Here is a 9,812-nt window from a genome sequence, read left to right as displayed (position 1 = left end):
TAATTTTTAGTCATTGTCTCCCAGTTCAACGACTTGAGTAGTTTTAAGCCTTTCTTGCTTTAAAAATTGCCATTGGAGCTGCACAAGGCCTCTGCTATATGCATCATGATTGCAGTCCACCCATTGTTCATCGAGATATCAAATCCAGTAACATACTCGTCGACTCTGACTTCAATGTCAAGATTGCAGACTTTGGACTGGCAAAGATGATGGCGAGTGAAGGAGATCCAGAAACAGCATCTGCTATTGTGGGAACCTTTGGTTACATTGCCCCGGGTACATTTTTTTTATATCTTCATCACTTCAATTCCCACTGCTTTTTATACCTGCAGAATCACATATATCATGGGAATGCAGAATACAGCAGAACAAGAAAAGTGGACGCGAAGAGCGACATCTACAGTTTTGGCGTAGTACTCTCGGAATTGACAACGGGAAGAGAAGCAGTGACAGGAAATGAGGATATGAACCTGGCACAATGGGCACACAAATACCAAAGAGAAGGGAACTCGGCTGCAGATGCCATAGATGAGGAGATCAAGGACCCATGTTATCTGGAGGCAATGATCGTTGTTTTCAAATTAGGCCTTGCATGCACTTTGAATTCCCATCAAGCAGGCCGTCCATGAAGATATTTCACAGATTCTTCAAAGATACAGCGAAAACAATCATCTGTCTCTAGAGAGCCAATAGACAATATAATATTCCACTTTACTTTTGAATGGACTTGTCCCATTAGAAAACATTTTGCAATGGTTTGTTTAATTTAATTTGACTATTGCATTGACAGTGCAATTATGCAGGATCCATCATAATTCATATTTCATAATGCAACTCCACTTTGTTTCCTTGATTTTCTTATGTTAAAGTGATAAATAAACTTTCTGGAGCGCAATAGTAATTATATTGGAGTTCCAAAATGAATAATATTCACAGGAATTGAAACAGGCAACTTAACCATTGGAGGAATTAATGAAGCATGTTTACCTGTTCACAGGCCTCACATGCGTACGATCAATTATATACACCACGATTGCATCAAGATATCAACTCTAGCAACATACTCTTAAAGTCCCAGAGTCTGAATTCAATCAGACTTTGGATTAACAAATATGTCAGCAATTGAAACAAATCCAAAAACATGCTAGTGTGGGAACCTTTTGTTACATTGTCCCAAGTATGTTTTCATATCTTCAATTAACACTTAAATTTTTTTGATGTGTTTCTACACCTAGTAGAATCACATAGCACTATACTGCCAGAGTGTGGCAACACAAGAAAAGTGAATGTGAATATCAACATCTATAAGTCCTCCAATAATTATATAGAATTTCACCCAAATAATATTTCACCCAACAAACCCAAACAAATGTCACTCCGTGTAAGAAATCAAGCCAAACTCAAGTAAAGAAAAGAAAGAAAAAAAAAAAAAAGTATTGATAGATCTATTCTCTAAATTAAAGAGCAAAAAATTGAGGAAGAAAAATGAATAAAAGAAATAGATAATTAACATAAACAAGGCGCACGTACTTAACTCATTTTTATCTATTTGAAAGTAGTATACATAAAATACATTATTTGAAAGTACATGATTTTTTATATATTATCAAATAATGTACATTCAGTACATAAATAATGTACTTTTAGTATATTAAAAATGTATATTGCATTCATGGTCCACACAATAATTTTCCAATTAATTTCTGGGTCACATTAAGCAATAGATTTGGTTTTCAGTCCTTTTAGCTTAATTAATTGTTTGAAAATGCTGCAGCTGAGCCTCTTCATCATGCCTTGTATTCTTCTTCCTCCATTTCTCCTTGCCAAATTCACATTCTTCAACCACTGAAAGGGCTATTTCACTTGGCCTAAAACTAGGACCATGAAAAGATTGAGAAACCCATATATAATATACTTGCAGAAACCAAAGATGAGGCCTAATTACACTAGTTTTCCCTACAATGCTTTCTTTCTCTATTTACACCAGCACTCAATCTCCATCTTTTCTTCTTCCACTTATGTTGCTCATATTCACCAACTGCTCTCAATGGGCTTTACAGGGACTCGCAGTTGCTATTATCCTTCAAAGCTAGCATTTTTAACCAAAGCCCACTTCAAACTGGGTATCCTCTAAAAATCCCTGTAGCTTCACTGGTATTACATGCAAGGGCTCAAAGGGTCTCTTCTATACATCTCACAGACACTTATGCTCAGCGTAGATTTTGGCTTGGTTCCTACTTACTTGCTTAGTCTTGAAAACTTGCAGAACCTTGTGTTGAAGAACACCAATCTCAGCGGCTCTCTCACTTCTGCCTTAAAATCCCAATGCTCTGCTTCTCTTAGCTACATAGATCTAGCTGAAAACTTCATCTCAGGGCCTGTTTCTGATATCTATAGCCTTGGTCGTCGGTGCAATAATCTCAAGTCCCTCAACCTTTCCAGCAACTCCATGGACCCTCCTGGGAGGGAGGTTGCTGCAGGTGGAGCAACCATTAGACTTCAAAGTCTTGATCTTTCTTACAACAAAATTTAAGGGCAGAACATATTTGTTATGCTGTCCCCCAGTGATTTTCCCGATCTTGACTTGTTGTCTCTGAAGGGTAATAAATTATCAGGAAAAAATTCCGGAATTGAGTTTTAGGAATTTGTCATATTTGGACCTTTCTGCCAATAATTTCTCTGAAAATTTTCCTCCATTTCAAGACTGCTCTAGTTTACAACATCTTGATTTATCATCCAGCAAGTTCATTGGTAATATTGGTGCCTTCCTTTCTTCATGCTCCAACCTCAGTTTCCTCAATCTCTCCAACAATATGTTCTGGGGTAGTGTTGCTAAGCTGCCTAGTGGGAGTTTGCAGTATTTGTACCTATGGGGAAATGATTTTCAGGGGGAGCTTCCAGGGCATATTGGATATTTATGTACAACTCTTGTGGAATTGGACTTGTCTTCCAACAACTTTTCAGGTATGGACGTATGGTCCCTGAGACACTTGTTGATTGCTCAGCCTTGGAACTTCTAGATCTTTCCAACATTAATTTCTCTGGTGAGTTGCCTGTAGAAACCCTACTAAATTTGACTAGCTTGAAGACATTGGTTTCCTCGGGTGGGTGGCAGTCATATGGGCATCTTTGTCAATACTAGCAGATATATTTTAATGGTTCATTTCCAATCCAAATGATTTGAGCCATTTAATTTGTGTTCTGTGATTCTTGCATTAACTGGAAGAATATCGGACACAACTATAGACTTAGGCTCAGACATTAGGCTATCCAACAAGAAGATATCTCAAATCAGACAACCAAACTTCCAGAATCAGACCTCTAAGCCACAACAAACACACAAACAGCCACACAACTTCACTGTCTAGCAAAGCAAAAAATAAGAGGGATATTACCGGGACCTCCAATGCCAAAACCGAGCCTAGAGCAGCGACGTAGAAGACCGGGCGACCTCGGGAAAGTAGACCGGAGTGGATTCCGGCGCCGGAGTGACGCACACGCGCCGGCGCGTGGACAGCCGGCAAGGGACGAAGGTGGCGCGTGAGGGCCACTCGCCGGGCGAAATCACGTCGAATTCAGCAGTCCGGCCTATCGGCGACCGGCGACTCTGCTCCTGATGGTGGTGACGACAAACGGCCGGCGACAATTCCGACCCAAACCTCCACCGTGCGCAGAAGCAGAAAGAGGAAAAAAAAAAAATTCTGTGTTTTTTTTCTTTATGTGGCTCTTGATACCATGTTCTAATCTCTGTATTCCATACAATTGAGTCAAGAGGATACACATATTTATACTAGGCTATGCACACTAACTATGGTAAGGATCAATAATATCCCTAAGATATTATACACACTATCCTAAGATATTATACTGAGATCATATCAAATATTCTTCTACCATATAATGTCTAACAGTTTTATCATTCAATAATTTTGTTGGTGGCTTATCTCACTCATTTTCTAGCTTGGTAAACTTAGAGACCTTAGATTTGAGTTCTAATAATGACTCTGGTTTGATACCCTCTGGGATTTGTAAAGACCCTAAGAATAGGTTGAAAGTGCTGTACCTTCAGAACAACATGTTCACTGGTCCAATACCTGAGAGTCTAAGTACCTGTTCTTAATTGGAATCTCTTGATCTTAGCTCTAATTACCTTTGGACGGCCACCTCATTTGAATATACAAGAACATAATAAGAAAAAAGTCGGAGTTTCAGGTATGTTTAATTAAACTCAGTTTGAATTGTTCCAGGCCGGTCTAAATATTTGACACCTAAATTAAAAGTATCCAAAGTGAATTTTGGTGTAGATATGGACTGGGCAGATGGAGTTGCTAAATATTATTATATTTAGGATAATCCAAAATTTAGTTCAGATATGATTAACTCCAAGTCCAAGTCCAAGTCAACAACAATAGACCAAGTCAGACTCTTTCAGTAGTAAAGGAAGTGAGTGATGAGCAGCAAGCAATAGAATAGAATAGGAAGACCAATTCAGCTAAGCTAAGGTCCTAATTCTCATCACCATTATATTACATTAAGAGCTTAGAAGCACACCTGGTCTTATTAATTAGCTTATAATTGTTTGAAAATGCTGCATCCTCATCATCATGCCTTGATGTTCTTCATCATCATCCTCCTTTTCTCCTCCTTAAATTATTCACAATCTTTAACCACTCATGGTGATGATGAAAAGGGTATTTTACTTAGCCTAAAACAACAATACTGGGGAAATCCATCTTCACTTGAGCAGTGGAACTCCACTTCCTCCCCATGTGACTGGCCTGGAATTTCATGCAACTTCAATGGAAGTGTCACACGGATATCTCTCACTGGAATGAACATCCGAGGATCATTCCCGACCTCAACTATTATATGCCAGCTCAACAAACTTATTTCAATCAATTTCAGTAACAATAGTCTCTTTGGAACTATACCAGCTAACCTCTCCAGCTGCTCAAAGCTTGAAGAGTTGGATCTATCTGCAAATTATTTGTCAGGAAATATACCAGGAGATTTATGTACAACTCTTGTGGAATTGGACTTGTCTTCCAACGGATTAGTAGGTGTGGTTCCTGAGACCCTTGGTGATTGCTCAACCTTGGAACTTCTAGATCTATCCAAAAATAGATTCTCTGGTAAGTTGCCTGTTGAAACCCTACTAAATTTGACTAGCTTGAAGATACTGGTTTTATCATTCAATAATTTCGTTGGAGGCTTGTCTGAGTCATTGTCTAGCATGGTAAACTTAGAGACCTTAGATTTGAGTTCTAATAACATCTCTGGTTTGATACCCTCTGGGATTTGTAAAGACCCTAAGAATAGCTTGAAAGTGTTGTACCTTCAAAATAACCTGTTTACTGGTCCAATACCTGAGAGTCTAAGTAACTGTTCCCAATTGGAATCTCTTGATCTTAGCGTTAATTACGTTAAAGGGAATTTACCATCTAGCCTCGGGTCCTTGTTGAAGCTCAAGGATTTGTTGATTTGGTTGAATGAGCTTGAGGGGGAAATCCCATTGGAGTTGAGGTACTTGCAGTCTTTGGAAAGACTGCTTCTTGCTTTCAATGGCTTGTCAGGGTCAATCCCTGAAAGTCTCAGCAACTGTACTAATTTGAAATTCATTTCTTTGTTGGATAATTTGTTGAGTGGTGCTATACCAGCTTCATTAGGGCTCTTGTCTAATCTAAGTATTCTGGAGCTGGCAAAAAACTCCCTCTCTGGGAGCATTCCTGTTGAGTTGGGGAATTGCAGAAGCTTATTTTGGTTGGATATGAACACCAATTTCTTGAATGGGTCTATTCCCCCTGCTCTGTTCAAACAATCTGGCAATATTGCAATATTACCTGTGAAGCAATTTAGGTTTATTTGGTATGATGGAAGTGAATATTGTCAAAGTACAAGTTTTTTCGAATTTGATGGGATTACAGAGGATCGCCTGGACAGGATTTTAACCAGGAACCCCTGCAACAGTACTAAACATTACAAGTACAGTTTTTCAATACCAATATTTCACCACAATGGATCCATGATTTTCCTTGACCTTTCATACAATAAGTTGGAAGGCAGTATTCCAAAGGAATTAGGTTCCATGCAGTATCTCAATATTCTGAATTTAGGGCATAATGATCTCTCTGGTCCAATACCTCAAGAACTTGGAGGCTTGGAGTATGTTGAAAGCCTTTATCTATCATACAACCGACTCAATGGCTCAATTCCACAAACTTTGACCAATCTCATATTTCTTACAGGTATTGATCTGTCTAATAACCAACTTTCTGGAGCGATACCTTGTGCAGCTCAATTTTTATTAATTCCTGAAAAATCATTTGCCAATAATTCTGGCCTTTATGATTGCCATCATCCTCATTATGGCCAAGAATCAAGTCCAAGTTCAATTTCAAAGTCTAGTAGATCAAAGAAAAAGCATTACATCATTATAGGTTGTGGTGTAATTGGAGGGTACTCATTTGGTTAGTAACTCAGTTACTCGTGATCAGACTTGCAGGGAAAGGGAGAATGGAAAATGATGGAGAAGAATGGAGTATGGTTTCATTTCAAAGATTGGGATTCAATAAATGGGATATTTTGGGTGGTTTGACGGATCAAAATTTGGTTGGAAATGGAGGGTCAGGAAATGTATATAGAGTGATCACAAAGAAAGGCAAAAAAGTTGCTGTTAAAAGTATAAGGCATGAAAGAAACGAAGGCCACATTTTGGAGAAGCAGTTTATAGCAGAGGTTAAGATCCTTGGGGGAATTTGGCACAACAACATAGTGAAATTGTTATGCTGCATCAGAGGAAAGACTACAAAGCTTCTTGTGTATGAATACATGGACAAACAATGTGTTCACAAATGGTTGCATGGAAAGAAAAGAGGCTTAACTACTCAAGTCTTGCAGTGGGAGAGGAGGCTAAAAATTGCCATTGGAGCTTCACAAGGGCTTTGCTATATGCATCACAGTTGCAATCCACCCATTATTCATAGAGATATCAAGTCCAGTAACATACTCGTCGATTCTGACTTCAATGCCAAGATTGCAGACTTTGGACTGGCAAAGTTGATGGCAAGCGAAGGAGATCCAGAAACAGCATCTGCTATTGTGGGAACCTTTGGTTACATTGCCCCGGGTACATTTTTTTTTTTATATCTTCATCACTTCAATTCCCACTTATTTTTATACTTGCATAGTCACATATATCATGAGAATGCAGAATATGGCAGTACAAGAAAAGTGGATGCGAAGAGCGACATCTACAGCTTTGGCGTAGTTCTCTTGGAATTGACAACTGGAAGAGAAGCCGTGCTTGCAAATGAGGATATGAACCTGGCACAATGGGCACACAAACACCAAAGAGAAGGGAACTCAGCTGCAGATGCCCTAGATGAGGAGATCAAGGACCCGCGTTATCTGGAGGCAATGATCGCTGTTTTCAAATTAGGCCTTGCATGCACTTTGAATTCCCCATCAAGCAGGCCGTCCATGAAAGATATTTCACAGATTCTTCAAAGATACAGCGAGAACACTCATCTGTCTTTAGAGAGCCAATAGACAATATAATATTTCCATTTTACTTTTGAATGCAAAATATTTTGCAATGGTTTGTTTAGTTTAATTTGACTATTGCACTCACATTGCAATTATGCTGGATCCTTCATAATTCATAATGCAACTCCACATTGTTTCCTTGATTTTCTTAGATGTTAAAGTGACAAATAAACTTTCTGGAGCGCAATAGTAACTGCATTGGAGTTCCAAAATTAATAATATTCACAGGAATTGAAACAGGGAAATTAACCATTGGAGGAATTAATGAAGCATGTTTACCTGTTCACATGCCTCGCTTGTGTCTTCAAGCTCGTACGATCAATTATATACACCATGATTGCATCAAGATATCAACTCTAGCAACATAGTCTTAAAGTCCCAGAGTCTGAATTCAATACTAAGATTGCAGGCTTTACAAAGTGGACACAGTTTTAAAACTGTTTATAATTATGAATATAAGTTCAAAAATTATGAACATAGAATTGTGAACATAATTATGAACACATAGTTTTGCAATTATGACTATAAAGATTCAATAATTGTGAATATGAAGTTAAAAAATTATGAATATATAACTTTATAATTATGAACATATAGTTCAGTAATTGTGAACATAGAGTTGAATAATTATGAATATGAAATTCAAAAATTCAAAAATATGAATATATAGCTTTATAATTATAAACATATAATTTAGTAATTATGAACATAGAACAGTGTCTACCTTAGCTTGCGTACCACAACATAACGATTAGTAATTTAGTAATTTGGCACAACAACATAGTGAAATTGTTATGCTGCATCAGAGGAAAGACTACAAAGCTTCTTGTGTATGAATACATGGACAAACAATGTGTTCACAAATGGTTGCATGGAAAGAAAAGAGGCTTAACTACTCAAGTCTTGCTGTGGGAGAGGAGGCTAAAAATTGCCATTGGAGCTTCACAAGGGCTTTGCTATATGCACCACAGTTGCAATCCACCCATTGTTCATAGAGATATCAAGTCCAGTAACATACTTGTCGACTCTGACTTCAATGCCAAGATCGCAGACTTTGGACTGGCAAAGATGATGGTGAGGGAAGGAGATCCAGAAACAGCATCTGCTATTGTGGGAACCTTTGGTTACATTGCCCCGGGTACATTTTCATTTATATCTTCATCATTTCAATTCCCACTATTTTTTAAAACTTCCAGAATCACATATTTATCATGGGAATGCAGAATACAGCAGTACAAGAAAAGTGGATGCGAAGAGCGACATTTACAGCTTTGGCGTAGTTCTCTTGGAATTGACAACGGGAAGAGAAGCAGTGACTGGAAATGAGGATATGAACCTGGCACAATGGGCACACAAACACCAAAGAGAAGGAAAACCAGCTGCAGATGTCCTAGATGAGGAGATCAAGGACCTAAGTTATATGGAGGCAATGATCACTGTTTTCAAATTAGGCCTTGCGTGCACTTTGAGTTCCCCATCAAGCAGGCCATCCATGAAAGATATTTCACAGATTCTTCAAAGATGCAGCGACAACAATCATATGTCCTCAGAGTGCCAATAGACATTATAATATTTCCACTTTACTTTTGAATGGACTTGTCCCATTACAAATTCTTAGCAATGGTTTGTTTAAAGTGACTATTGTACTCACAGTGCAATTATGCAGGATCCATCATAAATTCATAATTCATAATGCAACTCCACTTGGTTTCCTTGATTTTCTTAGATGTTAAGAGAAAAATTAAACTCTCTGGTGCGCATTAGTAATTATATTGGAGTTCCAAAATTAATGATATTCACAGGAACCAGGAAACTTAAGCAGGCAGGAATTAATGAAGTATGTTTACCTTTTCACAGGCCTCGCTTGCGTCTTCAAGCTCGTACGATCATGTCCTCATCTCGAACCTCTTCTATACGTCGCTGCTGTGACAACTCCGGGAGTAGGTGGTGGTCATGTTCCACCTCCGGCACCGATTCCGGCGACTGTACCACCTCCTCCGTCACCACCAATTTTAGTAACTCAGAGCCACCAGCTGCTAATTCGCCAGACAGAAATCCTTGAAAAGTGTATTGGATGCGATTGTCCTGAATTGGTATTACTCCAATTTGTATTAGTGGGGAGGGGGAGTAGTACAAGCAATGATTTGGGCATCCTGGAAAAATGACGGGTTATCCAGGTGATAACGGCTATTGGACTTAAGTGCTCCAATTGACTGTTTAATTGAATTTTTAAGTTTAAGGGTATAATTATATGTTTTTATAAAGTT

The 9,812-nt window shown here is 38.4% G+C and overlaps 1 pseudogene; it reads left to right on the top strand.

Moving 5' to 3' along the window:
• The first annotated feature begins 66 nt into the window (after positions 1-66).
• On the top strand, positions 67-7,760 carry LOC109185799 (annotated as a pseudogene).
• Positions 7,761-9,812: the final 2,052 nt, after the last annotated feature.

The sequence above is a fragment of the Ipomoea nil genome, unplaced genomic scaffold, assembly GCF_001879475.1.
Source record: "Ipomoea nil cultivar Tokyo-kokei standard unplaced genomic scaffold, Asagao_1.1 scaffold1361, whole genome shotgun sequence".
NCBI lineage: Eukaryota > Viridiplantae > Streptophyta > Magnoliopsida > Solanales > Convolvulaceae > Ipomoea > Ipomoea nil.
This window is presented reverse-complemented; position numbering and strand designations above follow the sequence as displayed.